The 14,525-nt window shown below is 57.7% G+C and overlaps 1 long non-coding RNA gene across 2 annotated transcripts; it reads left to right on the top strand.

Annotated features, from left to right (window-relative positions):
- Positions 1-1,228: 1,228 nt before the first annotated feature.
- LOC117796433 lies at positions 1,229-13,127 on the top strand. 2 transcript variants are annotated; one of them, XR_004620951.1, is made up of 3 exons: positions 1,229-3,063; positions 3,465-3,588; positions 12,762-13,127. It is a non-coding gene; the product is annotated as an uncharacterized LOC117796433 (long non-coding RNA). The 2 variants fall into 2 exon arrangements; XR_004620952.1 differs by lacking the exon at positions 12,762-13,127 and adding an exon at positions 3,713-4,340.
- Positions 13,128-14,525: the final 1,398 nt, after the last annotated feature.

The following is a 14,525-nucleotide window of genomic DNA, read 5'->3' as shown; positions in this document are numbered from 1 at the left end:
CGGGTAACTGGATGCCGGAGAGAGAACTGGATTCTGGGTTCAGCCTCGCTCTGCAGGTGCTGACCGGTGGGCCCAACTGTGAGCAGGAAGGTGGCTGTGACATCACAGCTGTCACCCTGTCTGGGGGTGGGGGATGGGGCAGAGTCTCTTTGGGTAAAAATCTGCAACCCGACCTTCTTAGCCTCCATTTCTTGCTTGAGGAACCTCTCTTGCCCCATCCCGCTAAACTGAAGCGCGAAGTTGCCATTTCCCTGTTGCGCCCGAGTTCCTGGCCCCTGACGCCCTCATCGCTCCCCATGGCCGCCTTCCTCTAGCTCCAGAGCTGCTCGGCGGGCCGCTGAGCCCGCATCCCACGCTGGTCTCTGCCGCCCCAGAGTCCCCGCCGCCAGATCCCTTCACGGACTGGCCTTCTCGCTGCTGCTTCTGGAGCCCACGCAGGCCCGGGAGACCGCGGGCTCCATCCCTCAGCCACGAGCTCTTCCCAGATGCTGTCTGTCCCCTGCCTCTGAGTCACTGGAGTGAACTAGGCCTCTTTGGTGGCAGACCAACCATCTCTTGCTGTCACGTCTTCTCTCTGCACCCTGAGAAATGTCTCCATTGTTGCTTTGCCCTTGTGCCAGGAAGCCTGAGCTTCTCACATTTTTAACCTGCTGTTGAAGTCCCTTTTGTCCTCCCTCTTACGGGAGCAGAAGTGTGGGCTTGTGAGGCCTTCTTCCTTTGCACCTGCTCTCGAACCTGTTCCCTCTGACTCCGCCAGATTCTGCCCTTTGACTGGGCTGTATTGACAGGTGTGCTTGCCAGAGCTCGGGGCTGCCCCACACATCCAGTGTGCAAACACAGCCTGCTTGCCTTTGCTTGCTGAGCTGCTGGCCCCATTCTCAGACCCCGACTCACACCCACAGCGGCCCCCGACTGCAGGGGCTTCCCTCTGCTGGGTTCAGCTCCCCACGCCCACCTCCCGGCCCGTGCATGTGGATTCTGCAGCCCAGGTCTGAAGCAGCTGTCCCCACAAGCCCATCCACCCCTCGGAGGCCGGTGCCATTGTCCTGCCATCCCAGCATTGGAAGGGGCTTTCCCCCGCCCATGCTTGGGGGTGCTCCGGGTCCCACGTGCTTTCCGTGAAGTCTCTGCCTCTCTTCTTCTGTTGATTTCTTGCAATAGGGAAAGAGTATTTCAGTCCTATTTGCGATGAAAACACTGTCCCTTTCCTGCCCCATCTTAGGAGAAGCTAAATGTGGTGTTCCTTCCTGGTACTCTCCAGTTTCCCTCGTGGGGGTCCCTCTCTTCCTTCAGAACCTGACACCCCAAGCCGAAGCCTTCTCCTGCTCACCTGGACGCCCCGCCAGTTTCCTGACCCGCTGCCCGAGGTTCTTTCCCGTCTCCGAGCCTCCTGGCCTGCATGTCGACGGCTTCCTGCTGTGGCTTTGGACCCACGGTCACCTACCTCCTGATGCAAGAGCCCCACCTGTGATCCCCCGACCCCCCCCAACTGAAGCATCCACCAGGCTTTCGGGATCACAGACCTCCTCCCCGAGGCTCTGTTGTAGGACATGCCTCCAAGAGTCTGGATGCGGTAGGAAGTGCTCCCTGCCCCGTCCCCTCCGGGGATCCAGACGTTTACCCAACAACGTCAGGAGGAGTGGGGTTGGGCGGCTCGGCTGTGTCCCTCCACGCTGTTCCCCACACTCCAGGGCTGCAGCCTGTTCATTACTTCTCCCAACACAAGACTGCGGGGACACTGCTGTGTCTGCAGGTCCGTACCGAAGGGACCGACGTGCTGTGTCTGAGATGAGTGTCTGCGGGAACGGTGCGGGACACACTTGTGTGCTCAGCTCGCCTCTGACCCCGAGTTCCTGGAACACGGCTGTGGACACGGTGCCTGAGAGGAGCAATGCGGAGGCCGGGAGAGCCGGGCTGACCACGGCGGGGGCGCCGAGAGCCAGCAGCCGCCATGGACCCCAGCCACCGCCCATGCCCTCCCTGCACCTGGCTACACCCCAGGTCATGCCCCCCACACACCTTGTTACTTTGGTTTCTAAACACCAGACTATTTATCAAGTGTTGTAACCAAGTTTTCCCAGGAAATAGGCAGTGTGTTGGAGTTCAGGGGTGATACCCAACTGCACCTGTTTCTCATGGTGAATTCTAAACCAAAAGGAGTCTGTGAGAGATGCTTTCGCAGAGCCCTCGGGGTGGGGAGAGCCTGCCACGTGAGAAGAACACTGGCCAGGAGCGGAGGAGACAGCAAGGGCAGCAAGGAGGGCAGGCCCCATGGAGCAGGGACCTCAGCCTTGCCCCTTGGAGGGCACTGCCTCGTGGGGGCCGTGGATGCTGCGTCCAGACCCCCCTCCCACCGTCCTTGGGGAGAGGGCTGAGAGGTAGGCTGCACTAGGCTCTGGTGGAAACTTCTTCATGGAAACGAGGGTCCACACAATGTGCACTGTGACTGGGGCTCCCCGAACCAACCTTCTTAGCTCGTCCTGAAGCTCTGAGCAGTCCCTTCTTTTTGTCCGAGACCCCTTGATTCTGGGAAGGGGACACTGCCACAGCTCCCTTGGGCTCCTTTCTTTCTGGGCCTCTCCCTGCTCTCTCCCATTTCCCCACCACGCCGGCTTGATGCCTCCTCCCAGGAGAGCTGCTTTCATCAAAGGACAAGGACGGGCGAGAGGAGGCGTCCGCAGCATTTCATCTGTAATTCCTGCGATGAATGCGTTTGGTCCGGTCAGTGGGCTGGGCCCAGCTTTGAGGAGCTTTGCAGAGTCAGGACCGGTTCTGTGTGGGTGCTCTGTACTGTCCCTTAGCAGGCGGGAAGATGGGCCGGCGACTGCTGGATGTCTGCAGGGACATGACAGAAGGAACCAGCATGTCGGGAGAGAACCAACGGTGTGCCACGCCTGCCCCTGGGCGTGTTATGAGATGTGCCCTTGATGGACTGAACGCCAGAGCATTTTCAACAGAAAGCCTACGTTGGGCCTGACACACCAATGGGCCATCATCCATTCCTGGAAGAAAAATTAACAGAGAATAACAAGATCGCCACGACCAGCGACCACGAGGGTGATGGTGAGCGTGTCATATATGCCATACACCAGGCACAAGGCTCTTTGTCCCCTTTGCAGCAAAGAGGAGGGGGCTGGGTGCGGAGAAGCTCTGGGCTATGCTCCCGGGGTGCGCAGTGCTGGGCCGCCGTGGGACCTGCCCCTGCAACCCTAACAGGACCCTTCACCTTCCGCCTCCGGAGCTGCGGGTTCTTGGGACCGGGAGGGCTGTCCTCGATTCACATCCGAGTTCCCTGTTGGTGCATTTGTGAATCAATTACAGATAAGCAGTGGCGGCGGGGGGGGGGGGGANGGGGGGGGGGGGAAGGGGGCGTCACACACACGCCCACCGTGTCTGGCTTGGCCCAGGTGGTGGATGTCTCCCCCCAAGGTGGTGGGAACAGACAATTACTGTGTTCTTCACAGACCAGCCCTTGGGACTGCGTGTCAGGCTCGGGAATAGCACGTCTCTCTTTTGCAAGGAAGCCATTGCGGTCAGCCCTGTGTTTGGATTCTGCTCTGGTTCGTGGCACCATGGAGCTGTAATAAGGTTAGTGATGATTGCTGAAGGCATTTGTCGTGGAGTCTTTTGAAAGAAGGGTTGCGTTTGGGGGAAGTAAAGTGGGTGAAATGCACATAGTACATGTGTGTTTGGAGTTGGCTGACTGTTGCAGATCCTGTCGGGCGGATGCTGCCAAGCCCTGGGCCGCTAGGAACTTCTGCTCACCACCCGGGGGAACGCTCGCCTCTTCTTGCTGGAGCGTCTTGGGTTCATCAGGGAGCCCGACCTGGGAGTCCGGAGACTGAGTGGAAGGTGTGGAAGGCAGACGAGGAATGTGCACTCTTAGAACCAAGCAGGCTGGGACACAAATCCCACCTCCTTTACTATTCAGTGTGCGAATGTGGACCTCGGAGTCACGCTTGTAGCCCGGTAATGACATGTAACCGTGGGGTCAGTGCAGAAGTTTGAGGATAGGCGGGACATAGACCATGAGAAGTCATAGCAGGGGGGACTTCCCTTCTCCGGGGAAGCCGCAGACCCCCCACCGGGTCACGGCCACCCCCGCACCTGCGTCCTTCTTCAGAACACACACCTGTTAATCCCACGCCCACTGCCTGGGAGGGGTTAGCGGGGCCCGGAGCGGGGCCAATCTGTCTGAACGACTCTAAGGGCTAACGTTAAGGAGGAAAAAAAAATCCCCATTCCTCCTCAAAAGGATTAATTATTTACTCATCAAGAATCAAACTTTACATTCATAAAATCTAAGCCTGGATCGTGGCTCCATTACTTTCTCATTGAAAGTCTACGAAAGTGTTATTTGTGTGGGTCCCAAAGCAGTCAGGTATTGGCCACGTCACATGGTTCAGCTTACTAGCATGTGGCGTTAGCTGTGCCATGTGCCTTTTCTGTGGCCCGGGGGGGCTTTTGTCGTTCAGTAGATGTCAGCGTGGGCCCCTGACGGTTGTCAGAAACAGCCCGGAGCCCAACTCCATGCCTGACTTAGGACAGGTACACTCCGTTTCAATCCGAACCTTTGTAATAACCCACGGCCCACGCGTGGGACTGGCCGTGGTGCTAGGAATTATTTATCCTGTGCAAGAGCGACTAGAACTGTATGCGGGCCTGCATTACCCTTCCGTCTGCAAACTGAAACAAAAAGGCCAGGGGTACGGTTTCCCACCTGAAATGTCAGCAGATTGCTTGCTCTGGTTTCTGTCCCATCACTTGATGCGTAAATACACTTACGGCCACAACACGGCGTCGAAGGAGAGTTTGCTCTTCCTTGAAAGGCCACTTCCCTCCAGACGTAGAACGTGGAGCCTTTGCTCTGATAGGACACGGAAAGATACCTTCTGGGAGAAGTTCCTCCAGCTGGATTCTCCTTGCAAACAAGGTGAGATCCCTGTGTCCACCGACCCTCACCTGTGTTGATGGGCATGGAGCTCACCTCTGGTCCCCGTTGTGTGTTTACGTTATGTTGCATGTGTGCACATGTGCGTGTGCATGTGTACGTGCATGAGTGTATGCATGTGTGTGCACGTGTGTTTGTGTGCGTGCATGGGCACATGTGCATGCGTGCATGCATGTGTGTGCACGTGTGTGTGCTTGTGTGTGCGTGCATGTGTACGTGCATGTGTGTATGCATGTGTGTGCACGTGCGTGTGCTTGTGTGTGCGTGCATGGGCACATGTGCGTGTGTATATGCATGTGTGTGCACGTGTGTGTGCTTATGTGTGCGTGCATAGGCACACGTGCATGTGTGCATGTGTGCACATGTGTGTGTGTGTCCAGACTGCTGGTTCCTATTGCACCTGCAGTCACGGTCGCCTCCTGGGCCCCTGACACCANGTGCACATGCGTGTGCTTGTGTGTGCGTGCATGGGCACATGTGCATGTGTGTATGCATGTGTGTGCACGTGTGTGTGCTTGTGTGTGCGTGCATAGGCACACGTGCGTGTGTGTGTGTGTGCACGTGTGTGTGTGTCCAGACTGCTGGTTCCTATTGCACCTGCAGTCACGGTCGCCTCCTGGGCCCCTGACACCAGAGCTGCTGGAAAGAGGTGATGCCCCATCACATCGTGGGCAAGTCCTCGTGTCCAGACTCCAGTTTCGACCTTTATCCCCATTCCTGTTTAACGTCAGCTTTTCCAAGGGCCCACTGCTCACTGCAGTCCCCTGGGGTCCTCACCCAGTTGTCCCGTGGTGCATGTCCTCTCCTGCGCGCCCGACCAGCGTGCAACACGTATCACCTTCTACACCAGCCTTTAGCTTGCTGTCTGTTGACTTCTCTGTTCATTCAAAAAGCATTTATTAAGCAAAACTTCGGACAATATTATTAAGAATCTTTCTATGGTAGGTTTGGGCTCAATTTAGACATCTATGCCTTTGGATGTGATTGCTTAATTGGGTTAAATTCACCCAGTTGCCCACTTTCCTCATCTCTACATGGAAAATATTTGTCGGTTGGATGGTTGATTTTATTTGTCCTCAAACTACTTATCCCAGAGTCAGACCGTTCTAGGATTTAATGAAGAATCAAGTATTCCTTTATTTTCTTGGATTTTATGACAGTACTCAAACCCACTTCAGTGTTCGATAAGTACAATGTTCTGTTATTATCCAGAGCATTTAAAGTTCAGCAACGGCTACCGTGTACTGCTTTCTGGCCACGGCAGGCATGCCAGCATTTCTGGGGTTCCAGACGTGCCCCAGACCTACAATCCCACTGCGCTGTGTATGGGACTCCCTGGGCTCGGCCTATCACCTGCTCCCCACGATCCCCCTTCTGCTCGCGTCCTGTTCCCTCTTTGGGTGAAGAATATGTCACATTCTAGAAGCATCAGAGAGGCCACATCCGGGCACCTTGGGGCGGGGCTCAGCCCCCTTCCATGCGCAGGGGTTTAGGGAATGACTTCTGTTCCTACCTGAGGGCTCGCCTTCACCTACCCTCGCCTCTCGGCACTGACACGGCTCATTCAGCCGAGCGCCCCCCAGGCGCCCAAGTAAGAAATGACCTGATGTCCGGCACAGAGGCGCTCCCCTCTGATGGAGATGCGACCGCGTTTTCCTTCAAGAAGCCCCATTTCGGAGCTCCATTTTACGGCTAAGATGCAATGTTGTGGCCCTTGTTCTGGGCATCACTTTTTGTGGAAGCAGAGACGTGTTGGTCAGGGGCCCCTGATCCGGAGGGGGCACAGCTCCCAGGACATGCGGTCTGGTTCTCACAGGGAGGACACATGGGACACTGGGGGAGTCAGGAGGGCTGTCCCGGGAAAGAGGGACACACCAGCACCCGAGAGCCTGGGAAAGGGGAGCCCACGCCGATGAAGAGGGATGAACGTGGAATGAACTGGAGGAAGAGAAGCGTCAAAAGGGAAAAGTCAAATGGTGGACATGGGGACAGAGGCCAGGGCTCGACAAGCAGCCCACGTGTATTTCTCGTCATTCCGGAAGCTCTGGTGTTCCTCTGATTTCTCATCTCTCGACCTGGCCCCGGAGAACACGCCTGGAGACGTGACCTGCCCTGGGAGTGAGCACAGGCGGCCTCTCCAGAGCACCGTGGTCCCTCTGACTCCAAGCCTCGTGGCCCCGGGCGGGGTGGGGGCCCCAGTCTCAGCTCTCAGCTGAGCACTTCCCACAGGTGGTGATTGTCCCCCCAGACCACCCTCCTGGGGTGGGGCGTGTGCTTTTGGCATCTCCCCCGCGCCCGTGCCCCACGCCAGGCTTGGGGCCGCATTGGAGCTCAGTCTTCACCCAACTAATAGTTCCGTCCCGGCTGAGCTGGGGGGGAAGCAAAGACGTGGCTTCAGAGAGCCAGGGCCAGTCCTGCTGGGACGCTGGCGAGACACAGCATCCTCGGACATCATGGTCCTCCTGTGCCGTCGGTGATGCCGCTGCCAGGGCGCCTGGAGCGGTCCTGAGCCCGCGTGGGAAAGCTGCTTACAGATCTGGAAGTGCTGCGTGAGCTGCGTCCCAAGTGCCGGCTTGCTTTGGTTTTATATCTGTGGTTCAGACCAAGTTCTTGTTCTCCGGAGCGCCACGGCTTGGCCCGGGGTCTCCAGCGTCTGGCCCACGGCCTGGAGAGTGCGCAGCCGCAGCGCGTCCTGAGGATGTGTCCTGAGCTCTGGCGGAGCCGCCCCAACGCACAGGCAGGGCCGTCCTGCCAGCCCCTGGAAGCAGGCTGGCCCCAGACGGCGGCGCAGTGCGGGCCCTCAGGAGTCCCTGGCGGATTCACTCCTGGTCCTCGCCAGCCGTGGGGCCCTCGGGAGAAAGCAAGCAGGACTTAAGAGAATAACCACCGTCCTGGCGGCCACCAAGCACACGTGCAGAATGCTGCCTGTTTCTGGCAATCACACGAGCGGCAGGTCTGTCCCTGCTCGGGAAGTCTGTGTCCCGCGTGGGGCGCAGACAGAACACACAGGCAGGATGGACATAGCTCCCAGCCTGCCCTCCGTCCGTCCCCAGAGCACAGCGAGCATCCCTGTGCCCCCTCGGTCCCTCGTGCCCAGTCAGACAACCATCGCGGAGGCTGGGTCTGCTGGGAACGTCCGTCCATCCACACTTCCCTCACCGAATCCTCACCAGAGCCGCTTCAGCCTGAGGCCACGAGCGCCTGCATTCTGCAAGGGGGGAAACTGAGGCCTGGGGAGGTCAAAGTGACAGAGCAGGGGGTGACCAGGATAGCGCTGGATGCAGTTCCCCCCAGCCCATCTGCACACCGAGTGACAGGACAGTCAGGGCGCCCAGGCCCTCTGGACAAGCCGCCGCGGTGGGGGCTCCCACGCAGGTGCGGCCGGAGGCGCTGGGGCTGCGGCCGGTGACAGACTGGGGAGTGACGCCGTGGTCTGGGAGCTCAGCTCCGGCCGACTGACGCCACGTGGGGCTGTGCATCTGGGCTGCTCCCAGTCGGAGCAGCGGTGGGAGGTGGGGGCGCTTGGAAAGACCCAGGCACACGCGGCAGGGGGGTTCTGATGGAGCCTCGGACACGTCCTCTCTCAGTCGGGGTCCCCAGGTCACTTCGTCGGCGTTCTGTCCGTCAGCTAAGTCAGAAGGCCAGCCCGGACTCAGGGAAGGGGTCAGATTCTACCTCTTGCTGGGATCAGGAGGGTGCTAGCTGGGGAGACACAGGGCAGCCAGCCTTGGAGCCTACCTGCTGCTTCTGCTGAGGAGGGGGAGGGGAGAAGGAAGGGAGAGGGAGGGAGGAGGAGGGAAGCGGGAGGGGAAGGGGGAGGTGGGGGAGGACGGCAGCTGCGAGTCATAGAGACCAAGTGGGTGCCTCTACTCTCAGGGCTACACTGGCATTCACCCCGTCCCTGCCGGGGCGCGGGGCGTGATCCCGAGCTCCCACACCCCTGCCCTTGGCACCAGGCAGCGGTGACTCACCACGGAGCTTTGCCATCACAGGCACTGAATGCTTACTTGAAGAACTCTCACCCGCCTCAGGTTGCTTCTGTCTGCATCACCTGGTAGGACGACAGCCTTCCCTCGGGGATGGGCAGACGCGGGGGTGTGGAAGTGATTTCCGACGGGCTGGAGAAGCTCACGGTGGAACTGTTTGCGGGCACACAGTAGGCTCACGGCTGTTCAGCAAACGAGACTGGAGGACGTCCCGCCGCTTTCTGGAGCCGGCCTCCCTGAAAGAGAGCAGGTGCAATGGGGTTGTTTCTTGGATTAAACATAGAATTAGCAAGATGTCACTCCTGCCTTAATGACAAAGGCAGGCGAATCAGCCGAGGGGTAATTAGTGCTGGCTGTTCTGCCGCTCGGTAATAATATCTTAGCCTTATAAAAATAACCGAAATGTGGGAGTTGCCCACGTGAATTAAACATGCTTTGGTGAGTCTGGATCGCTTCCTGGAATTTGGTGAGAAAAACATCTCAGCGTTTTGGGGACCGGTGTAGAAATGCGCAACGTACAGAAGACGCCACAGAATTCTGCTGGGACGTTTTCCTGCCGTGGGGCTCGCAGTCATGTCAAATACATGAGCTGGCATGGGCGCCCGTGGCAGATGGCGTATGGTCGCCCCTGAATATTTGCCCAGTGCATCCATCCCCATACAGCATTTTGGATCGTCATGAATGCACTTTACCAAATCATTTCGAGACGGCTGTTTGGATCCTGAATTCTCTGCACAACCCCAAACGGTTGTTTTTCATGAAACGTGCAAATGGGACACGTCCTGTCTCGGTTCGAGTCTCCTCAGTACTTTGAAAAGACGTCCCCGGGACAGGCTCCTCTGGCAAGGAGGCTCTGGTAGCAAAGCCACCCCCAGACCGGACGCTGCCGGAGCTTTGCTCTGCTCCCTCTGTGGGGTTCAGATCTCGCCTCCCCCTCGGCTGCCTTGGGACCTTGGCAGGGCCTCACCCTCTCTGAGCCTCTGTGTCTCCATCTTTACAATAGGATAATGCCATCTGCCTCGCAGGGTTGTTGGACAGAGCAGTACAAATATGAAATGTCTTTTGCCCTCCGTGTTCGGAGCAGTAAAAACTGTTAGTACGGGAGCCAAATTGCCCATCCGAGTGTTTCTAAGAGGCAACAGCCCGCAGGAGCAGACCCTGGCTGTTTGCCTGCTTTCTTGCCCACAGAGTGGCTCATTTCCATGGGAAAGACATAAAATATGATGCCAAGCGGAGGTGTGGCTGAGCCGTGTGTAATTCCAGTGTGTGATGGGGAAACCGCACCACGGAATGTTTGTGACCGTGCACATGCCACTGCCACGCCCGAACGTGAAACTCTTGAAGGAACAGCAACTGTCTTTAGCATTTAAAGATACCTCTCCCCGGGTTGCTCACGATGACACGGCAAGGGCTGTCGCCCATCACACACGTGCCGGAGGCCAGCCGCAGCCGGCCAGCTCAGCAGGCACGGGCAGTGGACCACAGCCCGAAAGGCTCTCTGGTCCCAGCCTGGCCTCCCTTCTGCTTGCACCCAGCATGCATGTGCCAAGGGCCAGAGACACCGCCGCTGTTCATTCCACAAACAGACGTTCCTACTAAGCGCCGTGTGCACGTGCAATTGTCCATTTTGCTGCTATTTCATGAGTTCCAAAGCACCGTTTGGGAGGGCAAATCTGAGACCATAGCAGCCCATACAAAACCACCTGGAGGAACATGCCTGAATTCGACCTGGGGTCCATCTCCACTCCATGTTCAGATCAGCAAAGGCACTGGGGGCAGCGGGAGCTCTGAGTCTCTTGGGAGGGCTTGGCTTGGAGGACCCGCATGCCAGCTCGTGTGGAGAGAGAGACAGGAGCAAGCCAGTGCATGGAAGATCGGGGGATCTGAACGCCATGGGATGGCGTGTCGAGCAATGCTCCCTGTTCACCAAGAAACCATTCAACGCCCCGCATTAAAAAGAGGAATAGCAGGGTTTTGTTTTGTCTAATGCTTCATTGTTGGACGGTGCAGCAGTTAGCATTCTGTTGTACAAAACACCTGAGAGCTCAGCGTGAAAGAACAATCGTTTCTGCAGCTCGTGGTCTCATCACAGGACTAGGGCGGCCGGGCCTCGGGTCCCTCCTCAGCCTGGAGGTTAGTGGGAGCTTCCTCAGTGGCTGCTGGTGCTCCCACGTGTCCCAAAGTAAAAACTGAAGCCTGCATGGCTTCTCAAGACCAGATCAGGATTTGCACATCTGTCCCACTCCATTCAATGACCAAAGCGTGTCCCGAGGTCAACTCATCTTTCAGGACCAAAGGAGGCTGTATCTGCAGTCTGCGGGCGTCCCACCAGAGACGGAAACAGAAAAACGAGTTATGCAAACAGAACAGAGTCTCACTTAAAAAAAAAAAATCCAAACTAATTTTCCCCCTTAAAGATGTCTTAGCACACATGTTAATGAAATTCCAAGAACTAAAGCTAAATCAAGTATAATTTGACATGAAGAAAGTATCTGCCGGGGCTCTACCTTCCCATCGCAGTTTTCCCCCACATTCCATAACATTATCAGATTTTGTTCGTTCCGTGCGCTCTGGATTCAAACACAGCTTCAACTCCAATTTCATCCAATCTCTATATTTAAATCTGAAAGCTCCTGCCAGCTGAATTGCATGTTTTTACAGAATTAAGCTTAAAACCAGGGAGTGGTGGTGACGGTGGGGTGGGGGAGAAGGTTGCCATGGGAACAGCACACAACATCTCCAATGCGAGTCTGATTTGTGCAAACGTTGGGTTTGGAACATGTGGGCGTTAATGGTTCTGGGAGAACCCTAACCAACCGCAGGCAGACCCGTGCTGGTTACTCAGATGTTTGATGCAATAATCTGTTAGAGGAGCCCCGCGTTCTGCAGGAAGGGAGAAGGGGGTGCTAAGTGCTGCCACTAATCATCTCCTCCAGGTCGGGTCCAAAGGGGCAGAAGGGTCGGAGCTGCAGACATTGTGTGGGAGCCCTGGCAGCGCCTGGCAGGCCAGGAGGGGCAGGAGGTCCTCAGATCTGCCTCCCCCGAGAAGCAGGAGACTCACTGAGGGACCCGGGAATGTGTGCCCCGCGGGCGTGCTTGTCCCCAGGGTCTCTGGGACGTCCCAGATCATCCCCCAGGCGGGAGCGTTGGGCCACCCCTGCCTCGCTCCTTTCTGGCCACGGGACCCTGTCCCCCGGGGGAGATCGTTCACGTTCACATTCACAGCTCAACACCATGTGTTGGCCCCATTGTGCTCATGGTTTCCCCGAATTTTACTCCTCACGCGTTCACATTCCAGCATCCACGGTCCCAGAGGCCTCCGTGGTCTTCAGTCCGATCATTCCAGACTTTTCCATCCAGGGTCCAACTGTGCGGGTGGCCTTGGAGAAGGCTGGACAGTGAGGCTCCGTCCTGGCTCCGGGGCTCCCTCCTCTGACCCTCCGGGAGTCCCTGATCTGACGCCCCATTGTCACACACACGTGCACAGCTGCCCCATCCGCTGGGGTGACCTCGCTTCACGTGTGGCCCTGGCTTGCCCCAGGACCTGTCCCGAAGGAAAGGGGTATTTGCCGAGGGAGCTGGAGGCCCCTCCATCATTTACACCTGCAGCCGTGTCCCGAGCTGTCATCCCAGGGTCCTTACGTGACATGTATCTAAGGCCACGCTGTCCGGGTTATTTCAAATGTGGCCCCACGTTTCCCGGCTCTGTGGGCAGTGCCTTTTCCAGTTTCTAAGAGACAGCGCATCATGTCTCAGCCTGCTAGTGAGGACTCTTGAGTTTGGATAAAATCTCTGTCTTTTCTCCCTGCCTTGAATTTCTGCAGTGTTCTGGCAACATCTGGGCTCCCCAGAGAGAAAATTCATTGTCCTCCAGTGGGCCGTCTACTGGAAGGCCAGACCGCGCGCGGGAGGCCCTGTCTCGTCAAGGTTAAGAAGGAGAGGGCGCGAGAAGCGAGCTGGAGTGAGCGCCCGCTGTGACAGAGCGCCGTGTCACATGGAGCCCCCGGGAGCATTTGTCTCCAGGTTTCCCCAATCAGCTGCTGTCGCGCAGCAAAGTGGAGAAAGCCAGGGCGAGCCTGGCCCTTGTCGACACAGACCCTTGCGGGCCGGGAGGGACGTCGTGCTGACTCCCCCGCAGTCCCTGGGAAGACACCGCCGGCCCACAGGCGCGGGCAGAGGCATCCAGAAGGTTTGCTGCTGGAGAGAAAATCCGGAAACTCTGCAGTTAAATCTGGGCTAAAACTTCTTGTAAATTCCACTTGTTTAAGAGATTTGCCGTCGGCCGAGAGGCCCATGCGGAGAGCGCCAGGGTCGGGCGCACAAAATGTCAGGGCAGGTGCAGAGCCCAGACGTTTCCGGCCCCCAATTCTGGAAGTTGAGGCGAGGGGGCCGGCCGGCAGAGCCGTGGTGGGCTGTCCTTGACCTCGAAGGCAGCGCCTGCCCTTTGGGGCACCCGCCTCCCTCTCCGGGCTGCACCCCTGTCCAGCTGGGCTCAGGACACAAGCACTGAGCGCGGTCAGCAGGCCGCCCCGGCGCTCTCCCCAGACCGCCCGCCGCCTCACACCAGCCCTGGGCCTTCGCCTGCAGGGACCATTTTACCCACGTGACACAAGCTGAAGTCCCGGGACAGCATTGGGGCAGGAAGTGTTTTCCAGATTATTCCGAGGAGCCCAGTGAGGCTCAGAAGGAGGAAAGTTGCCCGATCCCTTCACTAGTAGTGACGGGGCTGCCGTTTATAGGTTTCATTTCTACTACATTTTATTCTTTTTTATTTTGTTGTTTGTGCATTTATTGATTGTGTATTTATTTCCCTGTAGACGTCTTGACAAGTAGATTTTCTATCCTAAGCAAACTTAAAACGGACTCCGTGTGTTTGCGGGAAAGTGCATCCCACTGCTCAAGCCCGCTTGCTCCGGGGCAGCTCTCGGCTCATGGGGACACAGCTCCCGTGGCTTCTGCCGCCCCCACCCCGGCAGCGTGAAGGCCAGAATTCCTGAACTGCCAACCCGAAAACTACCACCCCCCCACTCGCTTGTCATGCTCAACACGCTCTCACGGACCACGGGGACCTCACGGACGGCAGGAGCAGTGATCACACCTGTCCCGGGGTGAGAGGTGCGCGTTTCCCTAGCCAGTGGCCAGGGGGCTTTTCAGTGAGGTTCCTTCAGGGTGGGGCTCTGAAATCCCGCAACCACCAGCGAAAAGCGTGCCGGACAACCATCTCTCCGGGAGAAAAGCTGAGAGGTCTTCGGTAAGGTTCGCTATTCAGACAGATTGTTCTAGGGACGGGCCCAAATGTGGAGTCAGCAAGTGTCCTGAACGATGAACAAATGCATTTCCTTAGCCAGCGTCCAACGTGGGTCCTTGGATCCGCAGGTCCCACGCGCGTCCTGAACGTGCGGGCCGCGTGCACGGCTGGGGCCCCCACTCGGTGGCCGTCCCCCGAGCATCCTGCTGCCCCGTGGGAGCCCCATGCCTCCCTCCTCACATCGGCTGGGCTGCGGGGAGAGCAGCACATGGAGTGCCCCCGCCTCCCACCTTGGGGGCCAGGCCGACCGTGAGCAAAGGAAGAGGTTGCTGAACAGAGA

The sequence above is a fragment of the Ailuropoda melanoleuca genome, chromosome 15 (assembly GCF_002007445.2).
Source record: "Ailuropoda melanoleuca isolate Jingjing chromosome 15, ASM200744v2, whole genome shotgun sequence".
Taxonomy (NCBI): domain Eukaryota; kingdom Metazoa; phylum Chordata; class Mammalia; order Carnivora; family Ursidae; genus Ailuropoda; species Ailuropoda melanoleuca.
Note: the sequence above shows the minus strand (reverse complement) of the source record. Positions and strands in the feature narration are given on the sequence as shown.